Genomic DNA, 22,176 nt, shown 5'->3' with positions numbered 1-22,176 from the left:
ATATTAATTTTGTCATGAACATTGACTTTTAACTGTTGCTGGAGTGAGGAAATGACTTGTTAAACAGATCAGCCATGGCTGGAAAAAACATTTGCATATTAAAAGACAGTGCTTGGAAGGACAAAGGACCATTCCCTGAAACATTCAACCCACAATGGACCTTTATCACCAGGTATTGTGTGCAAGAGGAGCATTCAAGAGACTGCTAAGGTGTTACAATCCAGTACTGATTAGACCAGTTGGTCAGATGACTAACTGGCTGTTCCAGGGTCTTTTGAACTAGCCGCAGAGAGTTTGAACTGAGAAAGACTGTTTGCTCCTGGACTGAGAAGGTCTCTCTCCTGTCTGCTCCCATCTCTTTCTCACAAGCCTCTAAATCTACTAAAAACGCATGAAACCCTAGAGAGAAAAGTCTCCTACAGCGAACAATGTTTAAGAAGAATACTGGGCCCGAGTGAAAAGCAAGATCTACCTACAATCAAGGAGTCTACAGTGAGCTCAAAGGACCGTAACAAAAACTCTTCAGATATTGCCTCAAACATTTCCACTTTATTTTTCTTCTGCTCTTTCTGTCTCTATTTGCATCTGTGTATCGCATATGCATGCTAGCGTGGGCATGTTGTGTATCCATAGGCGTCAACTGAATTAGAGTTTAAGTTCAAGTTTAATAAATTTCAACTTTTCTTCTTTAAACCTAAGAAAACCTGTTTGTTCTGGTTCCTTTGCCTTATAATTTGAAAGTAGTGAACAAGGTTTCAACAAAGGGGAGCTAAAAACACGGTGTGTTTAAAATTAAACCCTGTTATGGTAAGATCAGGTGAAGGCTGAGAGGGACCCCCTAGACACCTTTCTCATCTGGTCGTAACACCAGACTTACAAAGGAGACCATTTATCGTCCCAGACTACAACCAGATCAAGGAGAGTTGTAAAAACCTCCTATCAGACTAAAGCTGTGAAGTCAGAGATTTGGGGGCAAGGCGAGACACGGTAGTAGATAAGTCATGAATAAATATATGTTTGAGAAAATATTGGATAAAGACTTGGGGGGATGATGTTGTCCAAAGAGGTAAAGGGTTAATACTGAAGACAGTGAGAACAACCCCTCCCACTTAAGAGTAATGATGTAACAGTCACATGGAATGAGCTTGAAGAGAAGAAGAGCTAGCAGCACAGAGGATGCTAGCTGAGGTGGTTTGTGGAGAGTGTAGATAATAAATACAAATAGTAAAGAGTTGTTAGTTGACTTTATCCAGAGTCTAAGACGTTCTCCAGAATGCCCTAGCAACAACAACAACACACAACAACAAAGGCATGGATAAGGGTTTCAGCAGCAGGTGAGCGGAGGCAGGGATGGAATCTAGCAATGTGACAACGGTGGAAATAGCCTGTCTTAGCAATGGCACGGATATGTGGTCAGAAGCTCATCTCGGGATCAAATATGATACCAATGGTCTGGTTCACCCTCAGCCCATTGCTAGGGGGAGGGATGGAGTTGGGAGCCAGGGATCAGAGGAAACAGAGTTTGTAATGGGGACTGAAGACATTGGCTTCAGTCTTCCCAATGTTTAGTTAGAGGAAATTTCTGCTCATCCAGTACTGGCTATTGGACAAGCAATCTGATAATTTAGCAGCAGCGGAGGAGTCGAGCGAGGTAGTGGTGAGGTAGAGCTGGGCGTTGTCAGCGTATATGTGAAAACTAACATTGTGTTTTTGGATAATGTCGCTGAGGAGTAGCTTGTCGATGAGAAATAGGAAAGGTCCAAGGATAGATCTTTGGGGGACACCAGAAGTAATAGTGCAGGAGAGGGAATGTAGGAAAAACCTAAGCCGTCCTCTTTGGCTGCTGTAAATACAACAGCCACAATTTTAAGAGGACAGATAAGTTAAACAGCCGTTATCAGACATATATGCATGCAATCCTAGCAGGGAACCCCTGATAACAATGAACAGTGAAAAGCGTGGCTTATTTTTCTCTCCCTATGCCATTGATTCCACTATGTACAGGGGTGGAGCTGCTGCAGTCACCCTGTTTGTAACATGTTGCACTACGGCTGTCAGTTTAACACTTTGAACACAGGAATTTAAAAGTAGCAGCAGAAAATAACTCATAATTAATAAATTTCCATTAGTTATAATTAGACAAGAAATTGAGCAATAGTAAATGCACATAAGTGCTAGTATTGCTTTGTAAAATCCTGTCAAGTAAACAACACTGCATAGAAACAAATTATTCTCTGAACTGAAATGAGCTCTTCCTGTGAAGCTTTGTTGTTGTTGCTAAGATCTAATTTGTTTCAGCAAACACAGTTCTGACTTTATTAACAATACAGCCATTTTATACTACAGGACAGATTTTATAACTTTGTACTCCTGGCCCAAAGCTTTCCCTGCCAGGAGAACATTTAAGGAATTTGGGCAAGGATTTCAGCAGCCCTAGCAGGATTTTCTACATTCCTGATACATTGCTTTAGTAGGCAAAGCTGCCTGCTTACCAGTAATTTTCTCTCTTACCCAATCTGCTACACGGAATTGGATTCTACTGTATTTACAGTACAGATAATATAATACAAACAAGGAATGTATATTAAATTTCAAATCCAATAATTGCTTCATGTATTAGCATAGCCCAGCTCTGTTATTCTTTTATTTAAAATATTGATTTTAATAATATGATATGAATTTTGCCTCTGAAGCTGTGGATTTGCTAAATAAACCCCTTGCAACTCTTATCACAAATGCTACATCTGTTTCTCACAGATGGTGAATAGGAAGCTTGTAAATTTCTGCTGACCTTCATGCAAAATAGCTGAAGAGATGCTTCCTATTGGTTTGCTGAGCTGTTGCTAAGTGAATTGTAATCCAATGCTGAAGGCTTGGATTGGTTAATTTGTACAAGAGCCTGTTACCAAGTAAAAAACCCTGCCACAAAAGACTGAGCATAATTCATATTCTGACATGAGAAATGGTAGTCACAATACGAAAAGGCATTCTTGCGCCAGCTGTGTTTTAACTTTAACATGCAACTATTTAAACCTTTTGAAATGAAAAAAGACTAGGCTAGAATGAAGCAATTGATTTTCAAAAAAGAAAGCACAATAGAGAGGCAGCATTTCACACTCACGACATACTGTCTGTGGAAATTTGCATTGGTACAATTTCTAAGCCTCTTGAGACTCTTTTGGAGTTTTTGCATTTCCTATGGTAATTATTCTGTTGAATTTAAGGCGTAATAATGCTAATGTTGCAAGTGTGCACTATTTAAATCATTCCTGCTTACCAATAAAGAATCCCAAACAGGTTGGCTAAATTGTGAAATCAATTACTTAGCAACTTTGGGAATTGTAGCTTATAAACAAATTCAAAAAGTAACTCAGAGCACTCATTTCAAACATGAAAGGAAGTAACGATCTGTCTTTACTCAGACTTACTAAATCTGCATTTGGCAGCAGTTTGTTAATCTCCATCTTTCTGCCTCAGGATTGCAATCTTCCCAGGTATGCACTGTATCAGTGAACAGTAGCACTTCTCTTGGTTTCTTTTATTAAAAAGTGAGAAGCACAATATAATTCAGGAAGTGTTGCTATCCCATTATTCATAACAATACGGACAGCTCTGTATAGGAATTATAGGGGAAATAATAGAGGGTCGTCTCTCCTGCAACAGATTCTGGGGTGGGCATGCTTCTGTGTCTGCTTTCTCTTCTCCACAAAAAGATTTGCAAATCGCACAGATAGGATATAAAAAGTGAATGTGAGGTTAAAAAAAAGAGAAAAAAAGTAGAGTTCTATGGAAAATTGGAGAGAATATCCCAATGCCTTTTGGTTGCCTCTTGCATGCCATGTAGCAGACATAGATTGCTGCTTTCACTCGTTTATAATTTTAGCAAAACTATAGCATATGACCAAAACTACAATAAATTGGTTGAAACGAGCTTTGGTACCTTAGAGGGCTTTGTTAGAGAAAAAAAAACAAGCTTGTCGTTATCGGTGGCTGTTAACACGATAAGTGTGACAAGACAGGGATTCTGCCCACATTAATGTTGTGCTGCTTATCCCAGCAAATTTCTTGGGGTTAGCCCAATTAAAATCTTTTACCAATCTTCTGGTGGAATTTCCACCTGCACCAAGAAACTTGTCACGTGGTGGAGGGAGAAATTGCTGTTGGAGGACTCTGAAGCCTGCTGCACTGTAAAGGAGCTATGTGGTGTTTGAACTGGAAATAACTTACACAAACACTCTTCTTAATCAGCCATGTTGTCTTCTTCCTTTATTCAACACTCCTCTCAGCAGAGAGGGTGGTATTACAATATGAGCAGAACACGAGAATACAAGAAATAGGAGAAGTAGACCATATGGCTCATCAAGCCTGCTCCACCATTCAATACAATCGTAGCTGATCTTGGGCTTCAATTCCACTTTCCTGCCCACTCCCCACATCCCTTGATTTCCTGCGAGACCAAAAATCTATCCCAGCCTTAAATGTATTCAAAAATGGAGCATCCACAACCCTCTGGGGTAGAGAATTCCAAAGATTCACAGCCCTTTGAATGTAATAATTTCTCCTCATCTCAGTCCTGAACGATTGGCCCCTTATCCTGAGACTGTGCCCCCGTGTTCTAGATTTCTCGACCGGTCAAAACAATCTCTCAGCTTCTACCCTATCAAGCCCTTTCAGAATCTTGAATGTCTCAATTAGATCGCCTCTCATTCTTTGAAACTCCAGAGCATATAGGCCCAATTTACTCAGCCTCTCATCATGGGACAACCCCCTCATCCCAGGGACCAACTTAGTAAATCTTCGCTGCACCGCATCCAGTGCAAGTATATCCTTTCTTCAATGTGGAGACCATCATCACCTACCATATACTACATTCCTTCCTACATACTCTCAATTAACCTATCTGGTTTCTTTCTCTTTCTGTCTGGGTATCTTCTCCCATTTCCATGAGCTTTGACTCTGCTCTCTCAACATCACTGACTGTGTCAAACCTGAACTTTGATTTTGACTACAAACTCCACTTAATGATTGGGACTGTGACATTGACTGATTAATCTTAATCAAAGCCCCTAGCACACTTTGCTCGACTGGTGGATTCTGTGATATTAGCAAACTTTCAATTTCTTTGTGAATTTTCCTTTCTTCCTGACTTCCACTTTGAACAATAGGAGGAATTAGGACCATAGGAGGGTTATCATGTTCTCCTTTTGTCAGATTTCCTCATTCAAGCAAATGATCTACATGACACTGACGGAATCTTTCTTTAATCTTTACTAGATACGTGAATGTGCCTAGTCTCTTTACAACAACTCCAAACACATACTTCTCCTTACCACCTCGGTAGTTTTTCACCATGAACTTCTGACTAGCACTGAACTCTCTAAGTTTCAGGTATATCATGACTCATTTTGACTTTGTCTTGCTTTACTCTTACTTTGCTATTGATGTCAGGCTTAAGCAAACTAAACCTTGTCCTAGGAGCGTGTTTAAGCACTAACTCATTAGATGGGCAACCTGTTGTAGACTATGAGATTATTCTGTAAGAAAACAGAAAATTGTGCGGCCTGTGTTGAAGGGAGACATGGGAATCACTGCCTAGCTTGTTACCTAGCGAATACTTTTGCAAAGATCTGTTCACAATCTGCACACTCCTTTCTGCAGCACCATTTAATGTTGGGTTATTTGGTAGTACCAGAGTATGTTTGACTCAATTCTTGCTCAGAAATATTCCAAATTCTTCTGATGTAAAAAGTGGGCTGTTGTCTGCCATCAACACTTCTGGAAACCCATAAATTATAGACCAATTGCTCAAAACCTCAATAGTTTTGGCACTTGAGCATAATTGAGCATAAACTCAACATTTATCCACTTGCTACAGCAATCTTCCAAAACAAAGTACTCTTTCCCTTCCACTTCAAATAAATCAACATGTACTCATTCCCATGGTTTCCCTATGTTTGACCATGGAATGAAAAGAACTTTGGGTGGATATTTCTCATTCAGAGACACACTTCACAACCTTTCACCAATTCTTCAATATCTCTGTCTACCTTTGGATACCAGAAAGAACTTCTTCTACTGCTTTCATACAGACTATCCCTGTGTGCTCTTGAAGTAGTTCTTCCAACAAACTCTCTCTAAATCTTGGCAGAATAACAACGTTAAACCCCAAAGGAGACAGCCTTGATCTACACCCAGTTCATTTCTACACGTGCAATACTCCTGTAGTTTCTCATCATCACACTGGTTAGGCCAACCATTCATGACATAATTTACTACTTTACTGAGCACCACATCCCTGCGAGTTTCTTCACTAACTTTGTGCATAATTTTTCAGTCTTCCTTAGACTCGGGCATGGTACAAGAGGACTGGAGAATTGCAAACGTTACGCTCTTGTTCAAAGAAGGCTGTAAACGTAAGTCCAACAACTACAGGCCAGTCAGTTTAACTTCAGCGGTGGGAAAACTTCTAGAAAAAATAATTCAGGACAAAATCAGTTGTCACATAGACAAATGCGGGTAAATTAAGCCAGCATTTAAGGGAAAATCATGTTTAACTAACTTGCTAGAGTTTTTTGAGGAGGTAACAGAGAGGGTTGATGAGGGCAATGCTGTTGATGAGGTGTACATGGACTTTCAAAAGGCGTTTGATACAGTGCCACACAACAGACTTGAGAGCAAACTTATTGCTCAGAGAATAAAAGGGACGGTAGCAACATGGATACAGAATTGGCTGAGTGACAAGAAACAGAGTGGTGGTTAATGGATGTTTTTTGGGCTGGTGGAAGGCTTGCAGTGGATGTCCCCAGGGTTCAGTGTTGGGATCGTTGCTTTTCCTGATATATATTAATGACTTAGACCTTGGTGAACAGGGCACAATTTCAAAGATGGCAGATGTTACGAAACTTGGAAGCATTGTGAACTGTGAGGAGGACAGTGTAGAAGTCCAAAAAGACATAGACAAGTTGGTGGAGTAGGTAGACAGATGGGTGTAGCTAATCTAACCCCACTATTTAAAAAGGGAGGTAGAGAGAAAGGAGGGAATTATAGACCAGTCAGCCTGATGTCAGTAGTGGGGAAAGTTCCAGAGTCCATTATCAAAGATTTTATAGCAGAGCACTTAGAGAACACTGGTAGAATCGGGCAGAGTCAACATGGAATTACGAAAGGGAAATCGTGCTTGACAAATCTACTAGAATTCTTCGAGGATGTAACTAGTAGAGTTGATGAGGGGGAGCCAGTGGATGTAGTTTATTTGAACTTTCAGAAGGCTTTCGACAAAGTCCCACATAAGAGATTAGCATGTAAAATTAAAGCGCATGGGATTCGAGATAGTGTATTGCGATGGATAGAAAATTGGTTGGCGGACAGGAAACAAAGAGTAGGGATAAGTCACAGAGTCATAGAGAGATACAACACCGAAACAGGCCCTTCGGCCCACTGAGTCCGCGCCGACCATCAACCACCCATTATCCACCCATTAACCCACCCACTAATCCTACATTAATCCCATTTCCCTCTCCCATCCCCACCTTCCCTCAATTCTCCTACCATCTACCTACACTAGGGACAATTTACAATGGACAATTTACCTATCAACCTGCAAGTCTTTGTCATGTGGGAGGAAACCGGAGCACCCGAAGGAAATCCACGCGGTCACAGGGAGAACTTGCAAACTCCACACAGGCAGTACCCAGAACCGAACCCGGGGCGCTGGTGCTGTGAGGGTCTTTTTCCGAATGGCAGGCAGTGACTAGTGGGGTACCGCAGGGATCAGTGCTGGGACCCCAGCTATTCACAATATACATTAATGATTTAGATGAGGGAACAAAATGTAATATCTCCAAATTTGCAAATGACACAAAACTGGGTGGGAGGGTGAGTTGTGAGGAGGATGCAGAGAGGCTTCAGGGTGATTTGGACAAGTTGAGTGAGTGGGCTAATGCATGGCAGATGCAGTATAATGTGGATAAATGTGAGGTTATCCACTTTGGTAGCAAAAACAGAAAGGCAGATTATTATCTGAACAGCTACAAACTGAGAGAGGGGAATATGCAACGAGACCTGGGTGTTCTCGTACACCAGTCGCTGAAGGTAAGCATGCAGGTGCAACAGGCGGTAAAAAAGGCAAATGGTATGTTTACCTTCATAGCGAGAGGATTCGAGTACAGGAGCAGGGATGTCTTGCTGCAATTATACAGGGCCTTGGTGAGGCCACACCTGGAATATTGTGTGCAGTTTTGGTCTCCTTATCTGAAGAAGGATGTTCTTGCTATAGAGGGAGTGCAGCGAAGGTTTACCAGACTGATTCCTAGGATGGTGGGACTGACATATGAGAAGCGATTGAGTCGGTTCGGATTATTTTCGCTGGAGTTCAGAAGAGTGAGGGACGATTTCATAGAAACCTATAAAATTCTAACAGGACTCGACAGGGTAGATCCAGGAAGGATGTTCCCGTTGGTGGGGGTGTCCAGAACTAGGCGTCATAGTCTAAGGATACGGAGTAAACCTTTCAGGACTGAGATGAGGAGAAATTTCTTCACCCAGAGAGTGGTGAGCCTGTGGAATTCACTACCACAGAAAGCAGTTGAGGCCAAAACATTGTATGTTTTCAAAAGTAAGTTAGATATAGCTCTTGGGTATAAAGGGATCAAAGGGTATGGGGCGAAAGCGGGAACAGGCTACTGAGTTGGATGATCAGCTATGATCATAATGAATGGCGGAGCAGGCTCAAAGGGCCGAATGGCCTACTCCTGCTCCTATTGTCTATGTTTCTATGACTTCCAAGTTGCAGATGGTTTACGCATACACTTCTTAGTTTCTTTTCTCCGTTCAGCACAGTCCAATCCTTGTCCCTTTTTCATTTCAGATATTCAAGAACTGCAACCTTCCCATTGAGAGGAGGTAGAGGAAGGTACAGTGAAGCTGAAGAGACACTGTCACTTGTTTTGACATTCAGAGCCACCAGCTCAGTGACACAGGTCAGGATACAGTGATATTTTATGTCCACCAAAGAAGTTAGGCAGGGCCTTGGTTTAATGTCTTACGAAAGGCGTTTCATCGGAAAGATGGCACTACAGTGTCAGTCTAGGTTTTTGTGCTCAAGTCCCTGGAGTGGGACTTGGGTATCAGCAGTTATTCAGTTGATGGCACTTATGCCTCTGAGTCAGACAGTTGTGGGTTCAAGTCCACTCTGTGACTTGAGCACAAAAGTCTAGGCTGACATTCCAGTGCAGTATAGAGGGAGTGCTGCAGTGTTAGAGATGCCATCTTTGGGATGAGATTTTAAACTAAGACCCCGTCTGCCCAGACAGATGGATGTAAAAGATCCCATGACACTATGTTGAATAAGAGTGGGGGGGGGGGGGGGGGGCGCTATCCCTGGTGTCCTGACCAATATTTATCCCTCAGTCAACATTATGAAAACAGATTATCTGATTATTATCACATTGCTGCGTGTAGGAGCTTGCTGTGAACAAATTGGCTGCCATATTTCCTACAACAGGGACTACACTTCATAAGTACTTTATTGGCTGTAAAGTGGTTTGGGATGTCCTGAGGTCATGAAGGGTGCTATATAGGTACAATCTTTCTTTCTTGAACCGACTCCGAGACAAGAGTGCTACCCACTGAGCCACGGCTGACACAGTAGAGATTAGTGAACCCAGCCCTAACTGAGAAATTAATCTGTAATCCTTCAGGTCTGTACAGTTCAGCTACACACTGGATGTTATTTCCCTTGGGACCAGAGGTGCAATCACAGTATTCAGGGAGTGCAGGAAATTCAACCGGTTGTCAGCCGAGGTACACAATTTCCAAAAGGGTTTGAAATAAGTAGTACCTCCAACCACCCCAGGATGAATTTGACATCCTGTTTGCTGAACTGGCATAAGAGGGGTCCACCAGGAGTTCAGGCCAGTATCATACAGGCCCCCATCTGCCAAGCATGAAGCATATTAATTTTGCCACATGGACATTACATTTCAGCCTGTTGTTGAAGTGAAGAAAGGACTTGCTTTAAAAAAAATTGCCAGATCTTGGCTGGAAAGAGATTTGCCTATTAACAGACAGCATTTGGAAAGGATAAAGGACTAGTCCCTGACACATTCAACCCACAATGGACTTTTCATCACCAGACACTGAAGGTGGGGGAGCTCTCATTCCAGATTGACTGCTAAGATGGCCGAATACACAAATGGACATGGTCAAACCAGCTAGTCACATGACTAACTTGCTGGGAAACCTGAGTTTTTTGAATTTGTATGAACAGTTTGGGCATAAAGCAGAATGCTCCTGGACTGAGAAGGTCTCTCCTGGCTGGCTCGCCATAGCCTCTCCTGTCTGCCTGCTCCCATCTCTTTATCACAAGCCTCTGAATCCACTGAAGACACATGAATGCCAAGAGAACAAGGTTTAAGAAGAATACTGGGCCCCCATGAAAAACAAGATCTACCTCCAATCAAGGACTCTACAGTGAGCTCGAAGAACCGTAACAACAACTCTTCAGATATTGCCTCAAACTTTTCCACTTTATTTTCCTTCTGCTCTTTTCTATCTCTAATATCATGTGTGTATTGCATATGCATGGCAGCGTGGGCATGTCGTGTATCTGTAAGCGTTAACCAAATTAGAGTTTACATTTAAGTTTAATAAATTTCAACTTTTCTACTTTAAACCTGAGAAAGCCTGTTTGTGCTGGTTTCTTCGCCTTATAATTGGAAAGCGGTGAATAAGGATTCACCAAAGGGGAGCTAAAAAACACGGTGTGTTTAAAATTAAACCCTGTTACGGTAAGACCAGGTGAAGGCTGAGAGGGACCCTTGGACACCTTCGTCACCGGGTCGTAACATCAGGGTCATGACCTAAAAGACCCTGGGCTGGATTTTTGTTATGGGAAACAGGAGCCAGTCTGGATCAGAAACCCACCTCCATTGGGAAACTGATTCAAGTCTAGACTTTCAAATGGATAAGCCCTTAATTGGAGATGGGTTTCCTGTCCACTTAGAGCCAGTGGGGCTGGGATTGGAGGTGGGTCAGATGATGCATGGAACTCATGTCGACACCCCACTGCAGCCATCACTGAAGCTGCTGGTTGTCCGGAGGAAGCGATCTGCATTTTGTGCCAAAACATTCCACTGCACCAGAGGGAAATGGGATGTCACAGGGGAGCTGGAGGCCTGGCACAAGGGGTAGGACGGATCCTCGCTTCAACGATGCTGAGCTGGATCTAATGCTGGAGGCCGTGAGGGAGAGGAGGGTGGTTCTCTTCCTGGTGGGTGGCAGGAGGAGACCACCTCGTCATGCAGCAGGGGCACCTCTGTTCAGTGTTATCCCCCTCCACCCCCTCTTCCTCCTTCTCTCTAATCTCCTGCTGCTCCCCTAATGAACTGGCTCCTTCCAGGGCCTCACTGTCCTCATGGTCCACAACTCTCTGGAGTATCATGTTATGAAGAACGCAGCAGATCACCACAATAATTGAAATCCTTGTAGGAGGGTATTGGATAGCACCGCCGACCAGTCCAGGCACTGGAATCACTTCTTCAGAAGCCCAATGACCTGCTCAATGGTTGGTCTGCTGAGCAGGCAGTATTGGTTGTATTGCCTCTGTCTGCAGCTCCCGTAGAGGGGTCAGTAGCCATCTCTTTGAAGGAATTGTCCCTTGTCCCTTTGGATCCCTTCATGCACTTTGGGATATGGAGTCATGATCTGAGGCAGTCTGGACTGGTGAAGGATGAAAGAGTCATAGCAGCTGCAGGAAACTGAGCGCACACATGGAGGAAGTTCTTGTTGTGGGTGCAGACCAGTTGAATGTTGAAGGAGTGGAAGCCTGTTCCTGTTGATGGATCTCACTGGCTGGTCATTGGGTGCCTTGATGGCCACATGGCACCATCAGTGATGCCCTGCACCTGGGGGAATCCAGTGATGGGTGCAAAAGCCAATGCCTTCTGTGCCTGCGCAGGCCCATCAGTGTCAAAATGGATGTAGTCCCTTACCCTCCTGAATATGCCATCCATGACCTGTCTGATGTTTTGATGAGATGCCAACAGTGAGATGCGACCTAAGTTTGCAGTTGAGGGACTACCATGGGGGCCTTGAGGCCTTAGGTCATTGTGGATCACAGCACAAATGTCCATGACCATCTGTCTGGATAGGTGCAGCCTCCTATGGCACTGGCACTCTGTCATTTGCAGGTAGCTGACTCTTGGGTGGCAAACCCATTGTCCTGGGTAGTGACTTCTTTATCTTGCAAACCCCCCACTGTGCTCCTCTGGCCTCCTGCTGTTCAGGAGGTTGCATCTGCTGAAGCTCATCCTAGCTGCTCTGTCCAATGTCAGAGTTACCTGTTCCCATCTGAACTCCCTCAGCTGGGCTTTTTGCATTCACCAGGTCTTCCCCTGCCAACCCCAGCTGCCCAGGTGATGCCAGCAGACTCACGGACCTCTCCAGATTTCTGCCACTCACCACTGAGAAAAGTAAGTCTTACAGCTTCAGCAATGGTTACTCTGGCACTTTTGGAACTGCTGAGCTTTATTTTGGACCTCTGCATTATGTAAATCAGCCCTTCCCATAGCCCTCATGGCCACTTGTAGTGGTCACGTCTTCTAAACCCTGCCATGGTCCAGACATGGTGTTTCCCTTGTGCCCTTCCATTAAAAATCACAAACTGCTCCTGAAAAACCTGTTAATGAGCTCCGCAATGAGCTCAACAATTAATTGGAGGTGTGCAGGCTTGCTGTTCCCTCCTCCTGTGTCCCTTTAAAAATCTTTGTGTTACGGAAGCAGCAACACCCAGTGCTGACCTCTGAGAACGTGATCTTCAAATCGCGCGCACTCCTGCTCCCGCCCCCAGCAGGCTTTCAAAATCCATCCCCCTGCTCCCCCTTCATGAAGCAGCCTGTATGGGACTATAATTCCCACTGCCCTGGCAGACAGAAGTATGATATGCACATACTGGCGCAGATGCCTGTTGTCTATTTCAATTATCTGACCGTGCCCTGACCCTCAATATTCTGGCAGGATCAGGAGTGGAAGTCAGAGCACTCGCTCCATCTGCACTTTTGGATTTTGGATCCTCGACCTTTATCAAGGTGAGAGCTGGTGAGAGATGAGTAAGTAAACAGAACATGACACAGCACAAGAGGGTAGATGCTAATTTAGATTTAGTATTTGCATCCGCCCAGAACTGATTACTATCACTGGATACTTGTGATCATTCTGTCAGTTGACTTTATATTGTAATAAAGACTAACATGGTTGTAACAATACAGGACAGGCTCTCAAAGGATCCATGTTTGGGAGTCTTCTTCAGACATCCGCCAATTCCTTAAATAAAAGAAAAACTAAATTCACCACAATAAATTAATTTATTATCAATGTATAAATAGTTCCCCATATTAGCAGAATTAATGATGCCACAGTCGAATTTCTGCATTCATCAACTGCATTGCAATATTACTGGAATGGGTGTATTGGATGTTGTGACCAGTGTTTTTTGTGCTGAGTACACTATAATGGCCTCCTTCCAGAAGGCAGATGTTTACACTTCTCATTACAGAATTAAATAAATGTGCCTTGAATATATGCAATGGAGCTTCAGCTGCATCAAGCCAGCCCCTAATTAATTAATTAATTAAATGTGCCTGAACAAATGTAATTGGTCTTCAGGGTGATCCGTTCAGTTACAAATTAATCAATTAAATAAATAGACACTGAATTGATTAAATCAGACTTCAGTGCTACCAGGACAATCACAAATTAATTAATTTATTAATCCTTTCACTTTCCATTATCACCGCACCAATCCTACTTCCTTGTTGTTCGTAACATGACAGGAGATAAGGCGTTAATATATTTAGGGCGGAAAAACTTAATCTAATAGCACTTTGCAGACATACCACACTGTTAGTGATGCAGGAGGTGTCACTGGCCACTTGTTGCATGGGCTGCGTGGCATCAGACGACTGAAGTGGCACATGCAGGCGCACCCCTGCTTGTGCCCTAAGAGCTTGAAAGGGTGAGATCATGACATCACAGATGTCTATGGGCTGATGCAACACACAAATGGTAAAACTGGCCAATAAATGTACAGGGAATGCCTTCTTTATTCACTCCTTAAAACAACAACTGTTAGCAAGCAGGATGGGCCCTCTTCTGGGGCTATTTAAAGGGCCACTCAACAGGCTGCAGCTGAGGTGGTTTTGACTTGCTTGGGCTTAGGCAAAGTTGGTGGAAGCAGTGTGGTGAGTTGTTAGAGGACTCCGAAGGTTTCTGCTGAGCATAGAAAGCCTGAGAAAATTATATAGCCTTTGATAAGTATGGGGGCAGCAGTTTCAGTGCCACTTACTCAGTAGCATGAGTAGGACAGGCGCAGGAGGAGGCGACAGAGAGGGGAACCTCTACAAAGAGAGACGAGAGGAAGGGCACTCCTTAGAAGGCCCTACCCCGAGAGGGTCTTCTGGGAGCACCAGTCCTAAGTTGGGAAGTGCCGATATCTGATCTGATGGGTGCGAGCGTTCAGTTGAGTGATGGTGCTTCTTCTTCCAGGCTATCTTCCTCCTCTTGCCCTTCGATTTGCTTCTGGAGGGGCTGAGCAGCGGGCAGTTCCTGGCTATGTGAAAGCACAAAAGCTTAAGGGGAAGGTGGGGTAAGGGAAGGTGGTGAGGGAGGAAATCAGTAGATCCACCGTCGCACAATCTCAATCAATGGGTGGGAATCAGAAAGTTTCCCGATCCAATCTGGAGTCAGACAGGGCTGTCCTCTCTTCCCTGTCTTGTTTGTTTACTGTATTGAACCCTTTGCTGAGTCTATTAGGAAGGATGCAGGCATAAGAGGGGTGACAATCCCAGGCAGCGGAGGCACTCAGGTTAAAACCTCCCTGTACATGGACGACGTCGCCGTCTTCTGCTCGGATCCGCTGTCCGTTCGCAAACTGATGAGCATCTGCGACCAGTTCGAACTGGCCTTGGGAGCCAAAGTTAACCATGGCAATAGCGAGGCCATGTTCTTTGGGAACTGGGCTGACCGATCTTTTGCCCCTTCACCGATTAGACTACATGAAGGTGCTGGGGATATGGTTCGGAAAGGCCGGGGCGTGCACCAAAACCTGGAGGGAGCGAGTAGCCAGGGTACACCATAAGCTGAGCACGTGGGAGCAGTGATTTCTCTCCATTGTGGGTAAGAACCTGGTCATCAGGTGCGAGGTGCTCACATTGTTGCTGTATGTGGCACAGGTCTGGCCTATATCCCACTCCTGCGCCACGGTCGCCCTCATCCTGATGACTACCTTTATGTGCAGCTGCATCAAGCTGTGCATAGAACCCCAGTACACAAACTCCAAGTGTCACTGCGTGCTGAGGTTCTATCTGTCCCCGGTATTGCGAAGGATGGGTCTGGCCACATTGCCGCAGAATGCTCCATCCAGTTGGACCACGCCGTACCCCCTATCCTTCATGGAAAAGTTTCTGCGGAAAAACGCCTTTGACCACCATTCCATCAAGCAGTGGTCTGCAAGGAATGTCCTCAAGGCCCTACGGGAAAAGGAGATGGTGGATCCTGTCGGATGGTTCCCCGAGCAGACCGCCTAAGTCATTTGGCTGAATGCCTCATCACCAGAACTTTCAAACAAGCACCAAGATGTAGCTTGGCTGGTGGTGAGAAAGGCCCTCCCTGTCAGATCCTTCCCGCACACCCCAGTCCCCCCCTCCGCACAATGCCTTCGAGGTGGCTGTGGTGGGGAAGAGATGGTTGCCCACCTCCTTCTGGAATGTGTCTGCAAAGCAGGTGTGGAAAGAGATGCAGTGGTTTTTGTTGAGGTTCATCCCAAGCAGGTCTGTAACACAGGAGTCTGTACTCTACGGGCTGTTCCCAGGGACACACATCGAGATAAACATCAACTGCTGCTGGAGGACAATCAATGTGGTGAAAGACACTCTTTGGTCTGCCCGAAACTTGCTGGTCTTCCAGCGCAAAGAGTTGTCCATGACCGAGTGTTGCAGACTGGCACATTCCAAGGTCCAGGACTACATGTTGAGGGATGCACTAAAGCTTGGGGCAGCCACAGCAAAGGCTCAATGGGGGAAAGACCACTGTGTAAGGTCCCCCCACCAAGCTGAACTGAGGGGCTGGATCCATGGAAAGCCCCTCAGGCTGTATACATCAAATATGGGTTTGCTGTAAAATGTACATGGCATTAAAATGGAATGGAAGGGTTGTGAGGCAACTCACTCCTGTATTGAAGGAAACTGATCTCCTTTGCACTTTTTGGAATGTCAACCTGGTGCTTAGATTAGATTAGCTTAGAGATACAGCACTGAAACAGGCCCTTCGGCCCACCGAGTCTGTGCCGAACATCAACCACCCATTTATACTAATCCTACACTAATCCCATATTCCTACCAAACATCCCCACCTGTCCCTATATTTCCCTACCACCTACCTATACCAGTGACAATTTATAATGGCCAATTTACCTATCAACCTGCAAGTCTTTTGGCTTGTGGGAGGAAACCGGAGCACCCGGAGAAAACCCACGCAGACACAGGGAGAACTTGCAAACTCCACACAGGCAGTACCCGGAATCGAACCCGGGTCCCTGGAGCTGTGAGGCTGCGGTGCTAACCACTGCGCCACTGTGCCACTGTTTTGTAATGTATTTTTTATAGAGTTTTATGAATAAAGTATATATTTGGGGGGAAAAAAATCCTTCAGCAGTCCTTGCACCCTTTAAGGACCACTGGTTTGGCTGCCAAGCATCTGAGAATACTGACTGCAACATGCACAGTGCATAATATGGTCAGCCAGGCGCTAATGAATTTTGCTGAGGGGCTTGAGACAGGTCTTAGGTCACTTACTAGCACATGCAAAAGCCCCAATGCCTGTTTCAGGCAAGGGCCCTAAACTCCTGTGCAAGAGCCTTTACCAATATGTTGGTTGACACAGAATATGTGTGATCGCTGTCAAACAGATGCAGAGCCAAAGGATTTCTAGGCCTGGAACTGACCAGTGGGACTGCAATTGGCTTTTCTTGTCCTGTAGTTCCTATATTTTGCACATTATTTCATATAGGTGAAAGACTTACTATATGCAGTCATTTAATTAACGTTAGAAGAACCTCTTATATTTCAACCTTAGGATAAGAGCTTCTTACTTTTCTGGTCGACTAACAAAACTCTGGCTGTGGATAAAATATTTAAAAACCAATCTGCTAAAAATCACTTCTGTCCTCTTCAGGAATGCATTCTAATCTCAGACTGTATGTTTTCCGAGCAAATGTTTATCAAATGCTGCAGGTTTTCCATTAATTATCAGTAAATAGTACTGTCAGCAGAATGTAAATTTAAAGTTCAAAATATCATCAGACCTATAATAATTGGATACAAATGCAGAATATGTTTTCCATTTAACTGAAGAAATAAAGAACATGTGTTTTGGAGATTTTTTTTATTGTGTGCTTCCTGAACCTAATTTTTTTTCTACTGTTCTATTTTTAACATAATGAATCATGTTTACAAATGTTTCTTGGGGCACTTCCATCGTTTAGGAAAGTTAACAGTTACCTGTCGCAAAGCTGGGCATGGTACATGTAGAATAAATGACTTGTAAAATTAAGCTTTCAATTGATGATGCTGTATTTGTTTAGTGAAACTCTTGTTTTATGTTTATATTCATTTATAAATATTACTCCAAAAGCATACATTTTATACAATGGAAAAGGATGAACAATGTTTGAGTTTAAAATGTTGCAAAATGTTTCTAAGAGAGGGAAAGGTAGTAAGAGAAAGTAATAATTGATAATTTGGTCCAAAAGAGAAACTAATGACAGTAAGCTGCTTCCCTAATTGATGGCTTACCAGGTTTTATTAATTGATAGCTTGAACTGTTAAAAAATTAAATAATTTGTCACCTTCAAAACTATTAAATACATCCACTGTTGCAACACTGTTCAAAATGTTTTAATTACATTGCTGCATAAAGTTAAAAGTTTAACTCTACCACAACACCATAATTTTCTGAATTAACATGTCACCTGACAAAACAGCATTTTATGTTAACTATGTGATGTGTAGTTTTTATCAATCATGTAACTGACAGCGGGCTGGTTTATTGTGCCGTTATAGTAATCAAGCCAAAATACTCTGTGTACTTTGTATAAAGTTACGTGATACTTCACAAGTTAATGACTACAAGTTTCCATGTGCAGCTGCTGAACTTTTAGTGACGGAACAGGACCAACAATGGCTTGAATTCAAAACCACCACAGAAAAACACTGTCTGATCTACCCAGCCTGAAAGAGCGAGACAATCTGATAAAAAAGCCACTGTCACGCTAAGAGGCAAAAAAAAAAGAACACTGGGTTCTTTAGCCTGACTTTCCTTTTGCCTCTATCTCATGTACATGAACTTTAATGAACCCAACATGACTGATTAATTTATTCTACATAAAAACAATAAAGCTTTCATAAAGGAGATTACAATACTCTTTCAACATTTTAATTATGTGCATAATATTAAGCTGTGCATAAAGGCAAAAGTTAGGTAATAATGTCCATTGTTAATATTTAAGGAATTTGTCTTCTAACCTTCAGAACTCATCCTTAGTTTAGCACACAACTTAAATAAAATGTTCAAATTCTAACATCTTTCTACAGCCTCTCATTGTATTTTAGATAAAAGCATTTTTAATGCCTATTACCAAATGAATGTACTGAGCAGACATGGCCCTTTAGTTCAAATCATTGAGTAGTGAATGCAAAGAAAGAGGTCTTCCAATTATACGGAATCTAATATCATGACTGTATAACATCATTTTTTTAAGCAGAATCCCTTATTATGTAGGCAAATGCTGTAACCAATTTTTAGAGCAAACTCCCACAAATAGTAAATGAGATGTGAAGATATGATCACTTCATTTATATTTTTGGTGATGTCAGTTCAAAAGGTACTTGTATTTATACAACACGTTACTATGTCATCAAGGGTGTCCAAAAGTATTTCATAAGCAATGAATTTTGAAGAGTATTCACAGTCTTTGTATAGGCAAATATGGCAGCCATGTTGTGCACAGCAAGATCTCGCCAACAGCAATGAGACAAATGATTAGTTTTTGATGATGTTGGTTGAGAGAAGACTGAGAGAACTCAACTCCCTGCTCTTCTGCATTGTGGTATCAGCCTAGATTACTGTATCCACCAGCTTCAGACTCAAATGTGAAAATGTTACTGATTGAACCAAGCTGATCAATATGATAAAACAGAATCTGGCCAAAGTGGACTGGGAGCAGCTGCTTGTAGGAAAGTCTACATCAGACCAGTGGGAGTCACTCAAAAAGGAAATAGTGAGGGTTCAGAGACAACATGTACCCGTTAAGGTGAAGGGTAGGACCAACAAGTCCAGGGAACCCTGGATTTCAAGGGATATAGAGGATTGGATCAGTAAAAAAATGGAGGCTTATGGCAGATCTGGAGCACTGAAAACAGCGGAGGCGCCAGAGGAGTATAGAAAGTGCAGGGAGGTACTAAAAAAAGTAATTAGGAGAGGGAAGAGGGGACATGAAAAAACACTGGCGGGCAAGATAAAGCAAAATCCTAAGGCATTTTATAAGTATATTAAGGGCAAAAGGATAACCAGTGAAAGAGTAGGGCCCATTAGGGACCAAAGTGGCAATCTGTGTGTGGATCCAGAGGACATAGATGAGGTTTTAAATGATTACTTTTCATCTGTGTTCACTATGGAGAAAGATGATGTAGGTGTAGAGATCAGGGAGTGGAATTGTGATATACTTGAACAAATTAGCATTGGAAGGGAGGAAATATTAGCTGTTTTAGCGGGCTTAAAAGTGGATAAATCCTCAGGCCCAGATGAGATGTACCCCAGGCTGTTATGTGAGGCAAGGGAGGGATTACAGGGGCTCTGACACAAATTTTCAAATCCTCTCTGGCCACAAAATACAAAAAGAATGTTTAAATCACATCTCATATTGAGTGTTTGTGGAATTGGGATAATGGCTGGCTGGGAAAGAAGACCACAACTCCCACTATCTTGCTTTTCTGGTTGGGTGATGAAATAAGGGCTGAATTTTACCGGGCCTTCGTCGCGGCGTGGGGGCCGGTAGAATGCGGCGGAGAGAGGCCCGCCTCGACCTGCGACGTCGAGAAGGGCCTGCCGCATTTAACCGGCAGCGGCGGTGGGACCTCGGTGCAGCCCCTCGCCGCTGCACAGCTGCGGCACCACTATTAGGGTATGGTAAACGGTACTTACCTTTGCCGGGTATGCAGCCCGCCACCCCTCCATTGACACTTCTGGATTTTTCGCTGAACGGGCAGCCATCACATGCCGTGCCGTTCACGATTTGAAAAGCTGGTGGGTCCTCAGAGGCAGAAGCTGTCACCAGCGAAGGTAAGTTCTGTTATTCAGGGGTCTCACTCTGCATTCCTGAAGGGAGGAGGGAGGGGGGATAGTCAGGGGTCTCACTCTGCATTACTGAAGGGAGCCACTGTGATTCTGCCCTCCATAATGGTTGGCAGTTCTGCGCGATTGACTGCCTCTGTCATTGAGGAGCAATGGCACTCAAGTCAGCCTGTATGTGGGGAGAATGCCAGAGACGGTAAGTGTGTGAAGCTTATATATCTTGTGGGTCAATCGATGCAACATGTTCAATCTTTATGTGGTCATGCAGTCCCACTCTTAGTGGGAACTAAGACGGGCAATATAATGCCATACCACACAGCTGCTGCATCTAAGCACCTGATGTACGACTCAACATCAATCTCTGCCCTGTCAGGAACCTTCAAAGCATTGAAGGAACTGAGTTGAATTGCAACTTGAAGTTGGGGACGGTTCACCCTATATTCATTGATGCACTTCTTGAGAGGATCCATATGCGCCACAGGCAAAATCAACAGGCAGATGCAGCACACGTAGAGGCCCCTGGTCGTGAGCAGCAGCTCCCAAGGAGAGCTCGCCACTACAGATTGCTGCGCATCTACAGGTCCCGCATGACATACCTGCAGATGTCAGACCGCCAGTGTCAGAGGCGACTGCAGATGTCGATAGAAGCGTTGACACATCCCTGTGCCCTGCTGAATGATGACCTGCAGCCCAGGGGCTTCGGGGGACATCCTATACCTGTGCCACTCAAAGTGACAGCAGCTCTGAATTTTTACGCCTCTGCATCATTTCAGGGGCCCACTGGAGACCTTTGTGAGGTCACACAGTCAGCAGTGCACCACTGCATCAGGGAGGTCACCGATGCCCTGTTCCAGAGGGCTGGTGACTACACCCGCTTCACGATGGGCCCTGGAAGCCAAGCCAAGAGGCCCACCGGTTTCGGCTTCATCGCAGGATTCCCACAAGTGCAAGGGGTCATAGATTGCTCCCATGTGGCCATAAAGGCTCCCGCTGGGCGACCAGCTGAATGCGTAAACTGTAAGGGCTTCCACTCCGTCACTGTGCAGCTTGTAAGTGATCAACGGAAATGATTCATGCAAATCTGTGTCCGCTTTCCAGGCAGCTGCCATGATGTCTTCATCTTGCGCCAGTCACAGTTGCCGCTGCTGAAATGGATCGGATGGAGGGGTGGTTTCTTGGAAACAAGGGCCATCCCTTGCAGACATGGCTCCTGACAACAGTGAGATATCCTATCACTGCTGCAGAAGAGCAATACAACGCCAGCCACGGAGCTACAAGAGCCACCAATGAGCAGGCGATCAGCCTGCTTAAAACGCAATTCCGTTGCCTGGATAGATCGGGTGGTGCCCTGCAGTACTGGCCAGAAAGGGTAGCTCGCATCATTGCTGTTTGCTGTGCTCTGCACAACTACACAGTCAATAGGGGAGAGGCCTTGCAGGATGAGGAGAGACATGAGCAGGACTCATCCTCGGATGATGATGATGCTGAGGTCTTGCAGCAGGGAAGGCACATGGGAGGACAGAGAACATCCAGGCACCAGATGCAGGGCGAGCAGCGAGCTAGGGATGCACGGCAGTGCCTCATTGCTCAAAGGTTCTCCACGCCATAGGAACCACCGTGGGCTCTGCACTCCACACAGCACTCTCATTCACCTGTTGTGCAGCAGTCCGCATCAGCAACATCTTTGCGTCCACCATTACTGGCAGCAGAATACTGAGCCATTGTCCATATTACTGCATCTGTGGAGATGCAAATGAGTGATACTGGCATGGC

At 44.3% G+C, this 22,176-nt stretch overlaps 1 protein-coding gene and 1 long non-coding RNA gene across 2 annotated transcripts in view; one reads left to right on the top strand and one right to left on the bottom strand.

Annotated features, from left to right (window-relative positions):
- Nucleotides 1-22,176, bottom strand: part of adgrv1 (adhesion G protein-coupled receptor V1) — an 810,104-nt gene that overhangs the window by 124,941 nt on the left and 662,987 nt on the right. The window lies entirely within an intron of this gene.
- Nucleotides 1,249-8,967, top strand: LOC137369077 (uncharacterized). The gene is made up of 3 exons (XR_010974864.1): nucleotides 1,249-1,334; nucleotides 6,335-6,413; nucleotides 8,867-8,967. It is a non-coding gene; the product is annotated as an uncharacterized lncRNA (long non-coding RNA).

The sequence above is a fragment of the Heterodontus francisci genome, chromosome 4 (assembly GCF_036365525.1).
Source record: "Heterodontus francisci isolate sHetFra1 chromosome 4, sHetFra1.hap1, whole genome shotgun sequence".
In the NCBI taxonomy this organism is placed as follows: domain Eukaryota; kingdom Metazoa; phylum Chordata; class Chondrichthyes; order Heterodontiformes; family Heterodontidae; genus Heterodontus; species Heterodontus francisci.
The sequence above is the reverse complement of the archived record's forward strand: the minus strand, read 5'-3'. Positions and strand labels throughout refer to the sequence as shown.